At 42.2% G+C, this 16176-nt stretch overlaps 1 pseudogene; it reads left to right on the forward strand.

Annotated features, from left to right (window-relative positions):
* The first annotated feature begins 12794 nt into the window (after window positions 1-12794).
* LOC116110718 lies at window positions 12795-15530 on the forward strand (annotated as a pseudogene).
* The last annotated feature ends 646 nt before the right edge of the window (window positions 15531-16176 follow it).

Below are 16176 nucleotides of genomic sequence, written 5' to 3' on the forward strand. Positions count from 1 at the left end.
TACTGTCGCTATCACCGGGACAATGGGCACCATACTGATGAGTGTCGAGCTCGAAAATAAGCGATCGAAAAGCTTATCAAGAAGGGGCACTTGAAGGAATACATCGATGACTCTGCTCCCTCGAAAGAGAAAGATCGGGGGGAGCCAAGTAAGAAGCGTCACGATCAGAAAGGGGTGCTTAGTCTCAACTTGATTTTCGGGGTACCGCACTTCGCTGGAAATTCGCGAGGTGCCCAAGAAAGGTATGCTCGTGAAGCATATCACGACCCTATTAGAGTGATGAGTGCGAATCGGTAACCACAAAAGGTTCGTCGGGAGGTGGAGATCTCCTTCTCCGAGCAGGATGCGGCCAGGTTACACCATCCCCACGACGACGCCCTTGTAATCACTCCCCTGATAGTGCGTTATAACACCCAGAGAATGTTAGTGGATAACGGGAGTGCTGTGAACATCCTGTTCGCATCCACCTTAGAAAGGATGAATCTGGACGAGGCCGACCTGAAGCCTACCTCGTTCCCACTATACGGATTTACAGGAGACCATCTCATCCCCAAGGGAACAATCTCACTCCCAGTCACGCTGGGCGATTTTGACGAAGTGACCAAGGTAACTGAGTTTTTGGTCGTGGATTGCCCATCCGCCTTCAATGGGCTCTTGGGGCGACCTCTACTAAGAAGCTTCAAGGCAGTCACTTCAATTTACCATCTGAAGATGAAGTTCTCCACCCTGACGGGGATCGGGGAAGTCAGCAGGTCTCAGCACGCATCGCGTGACTGTTATGTAAAAACGATCCAGATGGCGTACAAAGGAAAGGGGGTTTCGCGAAGTGCACCCCGACAGGCTATGGCGATCAGCAGGATCGAGCCGCAGCTTGGCCCAGCAGAGGATAATATGGATCATCGAATTCAGAAAATCCCTTCTAGCAGCCCAGTTGGGGACTTGTCTGAAGTATCAGCCGACCCGAAAGAGCCAAGCCGAGTGTTAAGGATTGGGAGCAGTCTCGACCCTCAGCTCGCGTCCGAACTAATAAGCTTCTTAAGGGAAAATATTGACGTGTTTGCCTGGTCGCATGCAGATATGGTCGGGATCAGCCCAGACATTATTTGCCATGCATTGAACGTCGACAGTGAAGCCAAGCCGGTTCACCAAAAAAGAAGAGCAATAGATCTGAAGCGGTATGCTGCATTAAAATCAGAAGTGAAAAACCTCCTCCAAAATGGGTCCATCCGAGAAGCACTCTACCCAACCTGGGTTGCCAACCCGGTCCTGGTAAAGAAGCCAAACAGAAAGTGGCGGACCTGCGTTGATTTTAGCAACCTCAACAAGGCCTGCCCGAAAGACAGCTTCCCTCTACCAAGAATCGACCAGCTCGTGGATGCCACCTTGGGGCACGAGCTGCTAAGTTTTATGGATGTGTACTCGGAATATAATCAGATCCCGATGTATAGCCCAGACGAGGAACATACATCCTTCATTACAGACTGGGGGCTGTATTGTTACAAAGTTATGCCTTTCGGCCTCAAGAATGTTGGCACAACCTACCAGCGGCTGGTTAACAGAATGTTCTCCGACCAGATTGGAAAAACAATGGAGGTCTATGTGGACGACATGCTGGTCAAATCCCAGGTCGCCTCAAAACACATTGCACATCTCGTTGAGATGTTTGACATCCTCCGGCTGTACAGAATGAAGCTGAATCCTCTCAAGTGTTCATTCGGAGTATCGTCAGGAAAGTTCCTGGGGTACATGGTTAATTAGCGAGGGATAGAAATAAACCCCGAGAAGATTCAAGCTCTGCTCGATATGGAGAGCCCGACTAGCAAAGAACAGGTCATGAGCCTAAATGGGCGAATATCAGCACTTAGTCGCTTCATATCGAGGCTAACTGATCGCTGCTTGCCGTTTTTCAATGTTCTGAAGGCCAATAAGAAATTCGAATAGACTCCCAAATGCGAACAGGCGTTCCAAAGTATAAAAGAACACTTCGGGAAGCCACCTCTCCTCTCCAAGCCTCTTCTGCAAGAGATCTTGCTTCTGTACCTGTCCGTCTCTCAGTTCACGGTCAGTGTAGCCCTAGTTCGAGAAGAGGAAAAAGTCCAATGGCCTGTTTACTACGCGAGCAAGCGCTTGTCGGATGCTGAGATGCGGTATCCGAAAATAGAATGATTAGCCTATGCCCTGCTGATCACTTCCAGAAAGCTGCAACCTTACTTCCACGCCCATACGATCCACGTAATGACTAATTACCCCCTCAGGCAGGTCCTCCAGAAGCCGAAAGCCTCGGGTAAACTGCTCAAATGGGCCATGGAATTAAGCCAGTTTGACCTGAAGTACAAGCCTAGGTCGACCATCAAAGGGCAAGGTGTTCCTGACTTCATTTCAGAATTCTCTTATCTCCCGAATGAGTCAGAGCAACAGCCAAACGAAGTCATCCAAGAGACTATTCAGAACCTATTGACCTGGAACCTCTATGTCGACGGATCATCGACCAGGAAAAGGGTAGGAGCAGGTCTCCTCCTCTTGAGTCCCGAAGGGGCTCGCATTCATGACATCCTGCGATTCAGATTCATAGCGACCAACAACGAAGCTGAGTACGAAGCCCTGCTCGTCGGATTAAGGTTGGCCAGAGAAATGAGCTCAACTACGATCAGCGTCCACAGCGACTCTATGCTGGTCGTCAACCAAATCCTAGGAGAATACCAAGCCAAGGAAGAAAACATGATCCGTTATCTAAAAGAAGCTAAGGCCGCGCTCAAGCCGTTCAAGCATTTCACGATCAACCAGATCCCCAGAGATAGCAACTCTGTGGCGGACGCCTTGGCAAAGATAGCCTCATCGTTGGACTCAGAGGCACTTGATAGCATTCCTGTTCGGTTTATCGAGGCCCCGAGCATCAGCCTGGCCGAGCAGGATGTGAATGTAACGCAATTAGACTCCTGGATGACGCCCATTTACAGGTACCCCAAGGATGGGATCTTGCCTGATGACAAGGTCGAGGCACGGGTCCTGCGAACAAGATCTGCTCGTTTCACACTCATCGGGGACCAGCTGTACAGGAGAGGATTTAGTGCCCTCTCCTCCGATGTGTAACTAGTGAAAAGACAAATTATATCATGAGGGAAATCTATGAAGGGATATGCGGTAATCACACCGCCGCACGATCTCTCACGAACAAGGTTGTTCGTCAAGGGTATTATTAGCCCCGGATCCAAGAAGATACCTACAATTTTGTCAAGAGGTGTGACAAGTGTCACCGGTTCGTGAACATTTCGCGAGCCCCCCCTCTCACGAGCTGGTAACGATGTCTAGCCCCTGGCCATTTTTCATGTGGGGGATCGACCTTATCGGTCCCATGCCAGTCGAAAAATGGGGAGTTAGGTATGCCGTGGTCGCGGTAGACTATTTTACAAAATGAGTGGAAGCTGAACCGCTGGCCGCGATCACGACCAGAAAACTGAAAGACTTCGTTTTCAAGAACATAGTAGGCCGCTACGGAATTCCTCACACCCTCATTTTGGATAATGGAAAGCAATTCGACAACAAGGAGTTCAAGCATTTCTGCGACGAGCTGGGCATCCATAAAAAATTTGCCTCAGTCGCCAGACCGCAAGCAAATGGCCAAGTTGAAGTTGTCAACAAGACCATCAAGCACACTCTAAAGGTCAAACTTGGAGCAGCCAAAGGAAATTGGGCCGACGATCTCCCCGAAGTCTTATGGGCATACAGGACAACTCCAAGAACCTCCACCTCAGAAACGCCCTTTTCGCTAGCCTATGGCTGCGAAGCAATGATTCTTGTAGAGGTAGGAACTGGTTCTCTTCGGAGAGACTTGTACGATGAGGTTGAAAACGAAGCACTTATGAGAGCGAGTCTGGATCTTGTTGAAGAGCACCGCAGCAAGGCTTCGTTAAGGATAATAGCCTACCAGTAACGTGTGAAGAGGTTCTTCGATTCAAAGGTCAAGCAAAGAGACTTCCAGGTCGGTGACCTTGTGCTAAAAGAAGTTCTCCTCGGTACTTGGGAGCCAAGCGCGGGGGTACTAGGACCAAACTGGGAAGGTTCGTACTGGGAAGGTTCATACTGGGTCGACAAGGTGATCAGACCGGGGACTTACCATCTCAAAAGGCTGAATGGTTCCAAAGTACCCCGAGCTTGGAATGCCGAGCACCTCCGGCCATACTATCAGTAATCCCGAACTCAGCTCTCATTGTAAATTAGTTTTGGTTTTGTTAGTTTCCTTTTTATTGTAAAGCATTATTCTGTTCGCTTGTAACAATTTGCATTTATTCTGTTCGCTTGTAACAATTCGCATGTAATATTGCCTATGTAGCAAACTGAATTGTAAACTGCACTCATGTATGATTAAGCAAACAGCAATTGAAAGCAAAATGTATTTTCATTTATGTACAACAAAAATTGTTAAGACCCTATTAATTCCAATGGAGTTGATCTCATTGCACTATGCCTGGTCGGTGGGGGGATCCTTCGAAGCAAGACCCGAACCCTCTGCCTGGTCGGATCCTCGGGCAGCTGCTGTTGCTTGATCATTTTCCCTCGCCAAGATCTGCAAGGTCTTTTGCCACCCCTTTGGGAGGTCGGACATATCCAGATCTGAGTTCTTTGGTCACAGGGTATAAATGGACCCGATCGCCCAGTCGGCGGCCTTATCCTCGATCTCCTCTGACTGGATCCGCATTTCTTCAGTCAGGGAAGCAATTTTTCCCCGACTCTCCTGGAGTTTGGCCTTAAGAGCTAGCCTTTCCTTTTCAGAGGCCTCCCTTTCTTGTTCTGCTCACTGAGCCTGTATTAAGGCCGTCTGGAGCTCCTGGTCCTTCTCTCCAACCTCCTTGGAGAGCCTAGCAGTTGTCCTCTGAAGCTCTTTTACTTTCTCCGCATGCCGTTCAAGCTCCGTCTTTTGAAAGTCAACTATCCGCATAGCGGCCTCCTTTTGGTTCAAGTATCTATTCGCCGCCTCGAACGATTGCGTCCTTTCCGCTTCGACGGTCTCCAGGCTCTGTTTGAGCTTCGCGATCTCCTTTTTCAAATCATTTGCCCCCTTCGCGGCCCCCAGTCGAGCTTTCTCCATAGACATCCTCATGGCAAGCAAAGCCTTCGAACAAGAAGTGAGTTAGAATGAAAATGGCGGACAAACTCTTTAAGAACAGTTCATTTACCTTGCTTAGATGCTGGAACGACGTGGTCATCAGGTCATCGCTCATATCGGCGAACTCATCATATGACTCCGATAGCCCACACTCAAGCAGAGAGTAGACTCTCGGCTGTAGGTATTCGGGCAGGTTCCCCAACGAATCCAGCACTGGTGTGTCCTTCGCCTTGTCAACGGCAACCGTCTCGTCCGCGGGTTCCTTGCCCGACCTCCTTCTGACGTCCCGCCGAGACCTTAGTGGTTCTTCTTCAGATTTGGTCTTTGACTCGTCGACCTGAATATGCTTCCTCTTCTTCGACCGCTGGGCCGGAGCCTTCCGCCTCGGGTGAGCAGGTGGTGGCTGAGCGACCTGTTCTGTCCTGATCGTTTCTTGCTCAAGACGGGACTGAGAAGGCGTGACAGTTCGCACCGGTTGTACTGCTGTGGGGCGAGCAATTTCGGCCGCCCTTTCTTTCCTCGATCGAGGGAAGTTGAATGGTGCTCGCCGGGGCTGTTTGGACTCTTTCTGAGGCATGGTCGCTGCATGCAGGTGCGTTAGTAACTAAACAAAAATTATTCTATGATCAGAAGGGAATCAGCGTAACTTACATTCTGGGGACTCTAAAGACGCGTTGTCACTGAAACAACCGTACTTTCACAAGTTGGCGGTCGTCACGAGCTTCCTCGCATCCCGACTTTCTTTGGGGAGGACCCCAAAAGACACGATCCTGTCCAGGTCGGTGAGCAGGTCTTGGCTGGTCATCTTGTTAACTGCAAAAGAATGCAGGTCGTTAGAAAAAGGAAGCGCACAGTTAATGAATCTAGCGAAAAGGTACCTACTTGGTTTCTGAAAGCGACAGTGGCCGTCGTAGCAGAAGAAAAAGAACTTTGTCTCGTAGGCCTCCGCGTTGCTGGGATAGCTATGTATCCCTTCGGCGATGGTAGATCGTCGAGACAAGTAATAGGAGTCTTTGTCCTTACTCCTTTTGAGGTAATACGCGACGCCGAGCTCCACCGCCGTTAGCTCACCCAAGCCGCTCTCGCGACACGCGATGTACATCGCAACCGTGATGACATACGCGTTTGGCATCAACTGCATTGGTGCGATCCCGAAGTGATCCAGGACCGACCTAATAAAAAGGTGGAAATGAATCATCCCCCTACCCTTGAAGATCTCTTCGAAGATCGCAACTAGGCTATCGGAAGGATGTCGCGACGATCGGGTGGCGTCGAGGAACACCTCCGCGTGGATGCCGAACTGTCTCTTTATCCTCTCCAATTCTTCTCGGGTGAGAACCGAGAAGACCTCAAGGGATTCGTCCATGGGAACATCCCACAAAGATGAACCGACTTCTTCTTCGGATCTGGATGCTGAGGGTTCCATTCCGCAGTGTACAACACTGATAGACAGAAGGTCATTTTAGCCATCGTACGTTGCCCCGTACGGCGGCATTGAACAAAGTCCCTAAACCCTAACAGTAACTCGAGCTGCCATTCACGGCTCGAACCCGATTCCGGCGTCGCGTCTCTGATGAAACATCAGATGACCCAACGCCATTGCATCGCAAAAAAAAAAAAAAAAAAAAAAAAAAAGAAAGGGAAGAAAAAACCTTTACCTTTTAGTGGACGGTTCTTGCTTCAGGTATTGGAGAGATGTCAATCGGAAAAGAAAGGCTTCCGGTTTGCAAAGAGTTTTCGCTCGAGGCAAATGGGATTCTGGTGGCCTCATCTGGAAAATCTGGGTTTTTATATGGACTACGAACCGGCATTTACCGCCCCTCAGAATCAAAACGACGTTTCTCTCTCTCCGCATTAAATGCGCCCCATGCCGCATTTATTGTTGTGATGAAGGTTGTCATTTCGGGCGTGTCATGCAATTAATGCTCTGCCAAAGCAGTAGCGCGTCAGCACACAACGCATTTAATGCGCCTGGCAGACACCAGACACGCGCAGAGCATCTGTCAACATAGAAACGACCTCATTAAATCTCCATCTCTAAGGCAGTAAGGAACGCCCGATGAAGTCAGGTCGCTTGGGCGACGGCTGTCAGGTCGTTTGGGTGAGGTTTGGGCGAGGTTTGTGCGAGGTAGTCTTCGCAAAAGGCCCTATCCTGAGCTTCTTTCATTCAGGTCAGAATTATCAGAATCTCCAGTCGCGGCATGACTTAGTTTCCAAGGTTCGATCCTCAAACCTTAAAAACTAAGAGACTTCTGTTATGCATGGGAAATCAAGGGCTGACGTGGGAAATCACGTGATGGGGGGTGACCTGCTCCCGTCAGAACGATAAGCGCACGTCAGGCCTGCAAGACGCCTGGAGCTCCCACGTGTCCATTCCCTGCTCCAAATCGCGTGAAATCAGCTTGGAAGGTGGGCCATGTGACGTAAAGTTGGATTTTGTCCTGACATTCATACCAACCCATGGATTTAATGATGATTATTTGCACTCATCTCACTATAAAAAGGGGAAGACCCCTTCATTAGGGGGATTCGGCCATTTTACACTCTGAACTAGCTTTCTCTCTCTCTCTCTCTTGTAGCTTTGTATTTACTTTTCCCTAATCATTTGTAAGTTAGTCCGCTGTTACGACCTGACCCACAACACTAATACAATTATCAGTGGACGTAGGACTTGCTACCTTAGCATCCGAACCACTTTAAAAAGCTCTCATTGTTGCATGTACTCTAGATTTTATCCATAATCACATGTGTCTCTTGACCAATCAACGTTACGCACGTGTCGATTAGTTGGTGTCAAAAGCACACATCAATAACGGGCACAAGTTCCTTCAGTAGATTCTAGCTTCTGAAGAACTGGTAACCTATCCGTCCACGGTTTTGACTCTGCAATTTAGAAATACATGAAAAATAAACTAAAAGTACCTCCCTTGGAAAATGCAGTTGAACGGCTAAAAAACAATACAGACCTTTGAAAAATGAACTGGGATCAACGAAATCAAATCTGAAAAAAGAAAACATTAGGTTAAATTAGATAGAAAAATAGAAGCGAGAGAGTGAAGAAATACCTGAGGGCATTAAGAACGATAATGACTAGAAGATCAATAGCAGGTCTAGTCCAATAAGTAGGGTATGATCAAAGCAAGGGGAGTGAGAAACATCAGAAGAATTGCTGTAATTAATAAGGAAGCTCCGTTCGAAGTAACAGAAATCCTTGGATGAATATGAGTATGCCTTACAATTTTTAACACTGTCAACATCACCCATTTTCGTCGCCCCAACCTAGCAGCATCAAAATTTAGTCCTTCATAGACCTGGAAACAATTGGGAAAATTAGGAATTTTATTGTTCTAGTAATACAATGCAAGAACTCTGTAGTACATTACACATACAAGTTTCTTGTACAAATTCCAAAACAAACAATTTCACTTCACCCAGTTTCAAAAATTATCTACTTATTTGATTAGCTTACAAATTTCACATAGGCAAAGTATGGACATATAACATGTCAACATCAAGTTTACGGATTTTAGCGTACAAACAAGATCCCCCTGAGATTTATAAAAGAGTAAACGACATATTCCACCCAAGGTTTGATGAAATCCCAAGTTGGTACCACAAGTTCCATTTATTACAGATTTCCACCCTTAAAATAACACTGTTAACATTTTTTAGGATAGTGAGGGTGCAATTACCATAATGGCCTTTAACCCTAAATTAATAAATTATATTTTAACCCCTAAATTACTAAAATTATAAAATTAACCATCTTATTTTGAAACTACATCAATTACACCCTCAGTGACTGTGCACCATCTCGGTTTTCACCGGATCTGGGCTCTTTCCGATGCCAGCAAAACCCCTGGTCACTTCTATCACCTTCCCCATCATCCGTCATCCAAAACCCCTCTGGTTCCCGACTCATTGGGCCCTCCAATCGTTGGTGCCGTCAAGTTTAGGTTTTCGTCGTTCTTCGCCGGATTCCAGTCGATTTCGATGACGAAAATCTAATTCGACATCACCACTGCAACCAGCGTCTCCTAATCTACAAAACCCCTATGTCCCAGCAACTGTTTAGTGGCCATTCGCCGGTGGACACCGACGAAAACCAGTCGCATGTGGCAGCTATCGTCGCTGGAGATCGGCCGGCAATGAGGGGTTGTCAAGGGTATGGTTTTGTAGAGGGGAGAATGAGGGTTCGAATGGTGGTGACAAGGGTGATTTTAGGTGGAAGAATCGCTGAAAAAGGGCGACAAACGATGGCAGTGATGTTGCTAACGTGCGCTAGATCTTTGTTAGGGGCGACGATCTGCTAATGTGCGCCTCCTCTGTGAAATGGTCAATTTACCCCTGAGCTGTTATATCTAACCATTTTCCGTTACTTTAAGGGTGAGAATCTGGAATAAATGGAACTTGTGGTACCAACTTGGGATTTTGTCAAACCTTGGGTGGGAATATGTCGTTTACTCTTTATAAAACAACGAAGGATACCTCGTTGCCCTTGTAACATTTAGCTCCATGACACCACTAAAATTCCAAATATACCCCAGAAAAAATCAATAAAAATAATTACAATTCATAAACCAGAGTTACGAACAGTAACAATTTCCTACCCAAAGAACCACACAAAAACACTGCTTAAATATGTTTATTTAAAAAAAAAAAAAAAAAGACACCACAATCCCAGAAATTGCAAACCCGTTAGCTACAAACTCAACTACCTTTGAGTGATCGAGTAATTTGATAAAGACTTTTAGGTGTATTAGTAAAAAAGTCTTAAAGTTTGAGTCTTTCCTCAATTACTAATAGGGGTAGTCATTGGAACTCTTATCCGACCGATAGTTTCAGGATCCCAGAGAATTAGTTTGAAATGTGTGTAAGCTGACCCAAACACTTCCAGTCAAAAAAAAAAAAAAAAAAAAAAAAAAAGCATTACAAACTCAGTAGCTAAAACCCATCACCTTAACCCCATCGCACCTAGGTTTAATTAAGTGAATGGATTTACTAAAAACTCATATTTTTTGTTTATTATTTATTTTAATTATTAAATTATATGTAAATACGTTTATGTCCTTTAATTGTTTAGTATAACATAAATTTTGTAATGGCAATTTAACAATAAGGGGATAAATGCTATTTCTGAAAGCTCAAGGGAATTTTGTTTTTAACTCAAACATCAAGTTTTTGTAATATTCCTTAAAATTTATTCTAATGTTGGAAGGTTGTGACTTAGTTCTTAGGGACTAGGGTTGGGTAATATTCATCATTTTGTTTGATTTCTATACCTTATTGTTCTTATATATATTTTTGCAAATATATATATATATTATTTGAGTAATACTTATCTAAAAACTTGTTTCACCCCTCTAGTCATAACTTAAATAAGAAGGCAGCCTCTACCAAAGACTTTTAGACGCATAGGATAACTTTGATTTATTTTACAATTTCAATCCTTTTCCATCTACATAAATGTACATTCAAGTTGCTTTTGTATTTTATTTTAAAGTTAATGACATTAATATGTCTAATGTTTTTGAAATAACAGAAATCATGGTATTATTAAGTTTTATGTATTAAAATAAACGGTAAAAGAAAAATTTAGTAATATTTATTAACTCATAACAATTTACATTTTGCTAATACTTAATTAACTGATAGAAAGATTTTTGTTATTTCAAAAATTTTAGGAAGATTTTTGTTATTTTATCATTTCGCATGATATTAATGTCATTTACTCTTGGGTGAAAGAAGGGGATTAACTCTTAATTCTATAACACCGGTTCTTCTACCTTTTCAAAGGAAAATATTACACAAAACCCCCTAATATTTGAGATAACAATATCTGGTGAACTTTTGGAAATAACATTTATCCCCATGTTGTTAGATTGCGGTTACAAATTTTCTGTTAAACTAAACAATTAAAGGGCATAAACGTATTTACATAAAATTTAATTATTAAAGTAAATGAAAAAAATAAAGAACTTGAGGTGGAAATCCATTCACTTTATTTAACCCAAGATCCCTAGCCCCATTCTATCTCTTCAGTTTATTTAACCCAACCTCCAGCATTTGAGTGTTCTTATTTTTGCATTAAGTGTTGTTGTACTTGAATCTTGGGAAGTTGAGAATATTCTATCAGTAATGCTAGACTTATCGATCCACCTACCGACTTTGACATACCGACCCAACTACCCAAATCTCAAAATTCAACTCCATTCACATGAATCGGTATGTCAAAGTCGGTAATTAGGTCGGTAAGTCTAGCATTACTGCTATTCTATTGCTGGTATACTATTCATCCAAATATGTAAGAATTTGGATCATCGGATCTACTTGTAAAATCTTATATAAAGCTAGCTAGTTTTGGGTTTATTTCATTCATTCCAAACACTGTATTGAGAGTAGTATAACAACTTGTAAAGCAAATGACAAGGAAATCAAGAGCAAGTTCTTTTTTATGTTCAAGCATACGATGTCTAAAACTTTGTCAAAGAGAACAGTCTCAGATTACTATAACAACTTGTAAAGCAGAAATGTCTTATTTGAACATTTCATTAAAATATTTAAACTCAAAATTGTAAATAAAATGAAATTTTCTCAAAATCCATATCTAACTTATGCAAAAACAAATAAAGAAAATTTCAATATCTTGAATTCTATCACTAAAGGGAGCGATGCCAAACCTCTTGCTAATCTGAAAACTATTTGTCTTTTAGGAAAAGATGAAGGATCCAAACCAACACATGAATTCAATTCACCACAACATAATGTTTACATGGAGGATATGAAGTTCAACATGTAAAGATTTTAATGTTTACATGCCATGAGCTTAGAAACCTTCTAATACGGTTAATATAGATGACACGACAATTTTTTCACGATTTCTTACCCTATTCTTGTACCGTTGGATAGAAGTAATTTAGACGGTTGATGTTGCTTATACCATAGTGTATTTCCAGAGAACATTAATTTTGTATTCTAGATTTAATCCTAACCATCCAAATTGTTTTGATCCATTTGGGTAAGAATAATGTTAAAACTGTGTGAAAAATGTGGCCTCATCGATCATTCCCATGTACATTAATTGTATGAAAGAGGTAGATATATAGGAATGGTTAAGTGTCTACTTTAAAGGATGCATAATCTTTAGGTACATGGCAGTTCCACATTTATGCACTAGGTATAATCCATTGAGTCTTCTTGAATTTCTTTTTTTGCTACACTTGATCTGAGTTTTTATTATGTTCATACTGTGCTCTGATTAATGTGGACGCCTAAACTTTGCTTGTAGATTGCACCTACCATACAAAAATTTCTTGTGGGATGTGTTTTGAATTAAGCCCTATGCTATTTAATGTGTCTCTTGTATCTACTCAGTGTTTACTAACCGTTTTGATTTTGTTATTGAATTTTGTATCGTGAAATTAAAAGAAACTTTGATTTGAATGTTCTGAAAACTAGAATGTTATTTATCTTTATTTTGTAGCTGATTCTACTGCCTTCGGTATCTGGCTTTTATATGGCTCCTTTTTTTACAAAGAAATCCTTGCCATCTTACTTCGCATTTTGTCTGCTGGGGAGCTTGATGGTCACTTGGTTTATGGTTCACAATTTCTGGGATCTAAATATATGGTTAACAGGCATGTCTTTAAAATCCTTTTGTAAACTCATTGTCGCAGATATTATCCTGGCCATGGCTATTCCTGGTTTAGCTTCTTTACAAGTATGTACTTCATTTTTCTTTGTGGTTCTTTTTTGTTTTGGGATAGTTCTTCTTACTAGGGTTGATTTTGCTTATTACTTCACATTTTGAACTTTACAGGGATAGGTCAAGAACGACCTCAAAGATGAAAGCTTGGCAAGGTTATGCCCATGCTACTGTGGTGGCTTTATCGGTGTGGTTCTGCCGGGAGACAATTTTTGAAGCCCTGCAAGTGTAGAATGGAAGACCTCCATCTGATGGTTTACTTTTCGGTCACTGTATCATTTTGACAGGATTGGCTTGTGTGCCCATAGTTGCTCTACACTTCTCTCATGTCCTGGTATGTTTACAATCAGAAAATGACCCTTTTTTGGATTGTGGGTGTGATGCAATAAATTACCAATGCAGTAGCTAGTTCATAATGTTGTTCTTATAATAATGTCTGAGTAAGAATTTGAACTCTGGGAAAAATCATGACATGTTAATGAATTTGTGGTACTACATGGAGGAAAGATTACTATAAAGTGAATAATAATTAATCCTCATCAGCTTGATGAAAAAGTGTTCTTGTATTGCTCACACCAGATTCATGAGTTTTTTGTACACAGATTAGTTGACTAATTACTTTTTCTTTTCTTTCTTTTGCAGACTGCCAAGAGATGCTTAGTGCTGGTGGTGGCAACTAGTCACCTATTTGTTCTAATGTAGTCTCCGATTCCATTATCATGGACTTACCGTTCTGACCTTATTAAAGCTGCCCGTCAATCTGCTGATGACATTTCCATCTATGGCTTCATGGCATCAAAACCTACATGGCCATCTTGGCTGCTTATTGTTGCAATATTGCTGACTATAGCAGCTGTGACATCTGTCATACCCATCAAGTACATTGTAGAGTTAAGAACATTTTACTCCATTGCTATGGGAATTGCTCTAGATATCAACATATCTGCTGAGTTTTTCCTTCAGGCTCCTGTCCTGCATGCACTCATTTGTGTAACCATTGTTGGCACCTCTGTCTTTGTTGTTTTCACCCATTTCCCATCTGCTTCGAGCACAAAACTCCTGCCATGGATATTTGCTTCTCTTGTGGCTCTCTTTCCTGTGACATATTTGTTGGAGGGTCAGGTCCGAATCAAAAGCGTCATGGAAGATAGTGTTGTTGGCGGATTTGAAGAGGAAGACAAGAAGCTAACAACTCTACTGGCCGTTGAGGGTGCAAGGACATCTCTTCTTGGTTTATATGCAACAATATTTATGCTTATAGCTTGATGGAACCAACCCAAGTAACTCAGTTACTCATGCATTCAATCACTCATTTTAGACTAAAATCAACCAAGAACAGAAAAGAGGCAGTGATTGTCTTGCTTAAAATGGATATTAGGATTGATATTCAGTAGCTCATTACAGTGAATTAAACAAAAAGGAAAATATGGCTAAAACAGAAAAAGGAAAGAATCCAGGCTGATCTTCAAGGGTCAGCTCCTCCCCACAATTCCCAACAATATTCTCAATGCCTCCCCCTTCTGTTGGTTCTCCTTTTATTCCTTTATTTGTCATGCTAGCTGTGTTGTTGTTCCACCTGTCAAACAAACTCATTCACGCTTGTTGCGCTGCTGCCTTACTTGTTATGCTGCTGCTCCAGCTGTCCTGTATGACTCTTCCTTCTTTGCCCCTTACGGTTATACCACTTGACTATTGGTGGTCCATCATAGCTTTAGAGATAAAGTTCGAACTTGCCCCACTTATGCGGGAAAAGGTTGTGGAGAGGGCTGGAATCAGGCATAGCCAATCTACTCAAAGCATTTCTGCTAGTTTTCCTACACGAATGAGATTTATGCAGCAACTTCGTGTATCTAAGGTGCCAACTTTCTCAATCAAGAGGATGGCTGCCGAGGGGGCGTGGATGCCAGCAGTTGGCAATGTTGCTACCATAATGTGCTTTGCAATATGTCTAATATTGAATTTCAATCTTACCGGTGGTTCAAACCAAGCCATATTCTTCCTGGCTCCTATTTTACTGCTTCTGAACCAGGATTCTGATTTTGTTGCTGGTTTTGGTGACAAGCAGAGATATTTCCCTGTTACGGCTGCCATATCAGGCTACTTGGTATTGAGTGCCCTCTATAGCATGTGGGAAGACATCTGGCATGGGAATACTGGATGGGGCCTTGAAATTGGTGGTCCTGATTGGTTCTTTGCCATAAAGAATTTGGCTCTCCTCATTCTTACGTTCCCCAGCCATATCATTTTCAATCAGTTTGTCTGGAGTTACAGTAAGCAGACAGATTCAACACCGCTGCTGACACTGCCACTTAATCTACCATCCGTCATAATAACCGATGTGATCCAGGTTAAGGTATTGGGGCTATTAGGAATTATTTATTCCCTTGCCCAGTATATAATCTCTAGACAACAATATATCTCTGGATTGAAGTACATTTAGACAGATACAATACTCTGTACAATATGTTTTGGCAATTTTCCAGAGAGGTAAGTTCAGGTTGTTTCTCGCTTTAATTTTCATATCTTCATTCGGGACATTTTGTATGCCCCAGTTTGCCTGAACCATTATAGTTTCTTTCTTTGAGTTTTTATAGATATTAGGAGAAATTAACCCTTGATGGTTTTGTTTAAGGTTAATTCCCATTTTAGCATTGCAATGATGAATAACATAACATTGATTGAGCATCACTTGAAATGTATATTGATCGCAGCTTCTGTTGAGTACCATTTCAAAGTATGAAATTGCTTTCAGCAACTTTCTGAACTTAAGTCTTAAAGATTTCCTGACTTTTCTGAGATTATGGCCATGGTGGAGTTGGAAGTGAAATATCAGTTGAAAGATGGTAGAAGCCTTTTTGTTGTCTTTTTTGAACACAAAATTGATTTTAGATCATGTCATCTATTTGAAAAATTTGGCATGTTTCAATCTTCCATGAAAAAATAATATGTGGTATAAATTATAAAAGAAAAAAGAAAAATAATAGAGGGTAATTGAAGAACTCCTTTCTTAGAAGTTCATTATATTCACCTTGAAAAGGTTGCTTAATTTTTAAAAGTATTGAAAAAATGTTACATTTACTCTAGAGAAATTATATTTACTTAGTCCTATTACAGAGTGTGAAAAGAAAATTAACCTTAAAGTGGGAAGTATTTCACAAATAGTTAAACCCAATTTTCCTAATTTTGAAGGACGAAATTACCGTCATTCATATTTCTCTAGCTTCTTCTTCAAAACCCATTTAACACATTCTCCGTCACTATAATTCCTACCAAATCACTACATTTTTTTTTTATTATCTAGAGGTAATATTTTGAATGTGTAATTTTATTAAGATCTTGGATGATTAAAAGATTGACAGAAGATAAG

This window comes from Pistacia vera, unplaced genomic scaffold (genome assembly GCF_008641045.1).
Source record: "Pistacia vera cultivar Batoury unplaced genomic scaffold, PisVer_v2 Contig610, whole genome shotgun sequence".
NCBI classification, from domain to species: domain Eukaryota; kingdom Viridiplantae; phylum Streptophyta; class Magnoliopsida; order Sapindales; family Anacardiaceae; genus Pistacia; species Pistacia vera.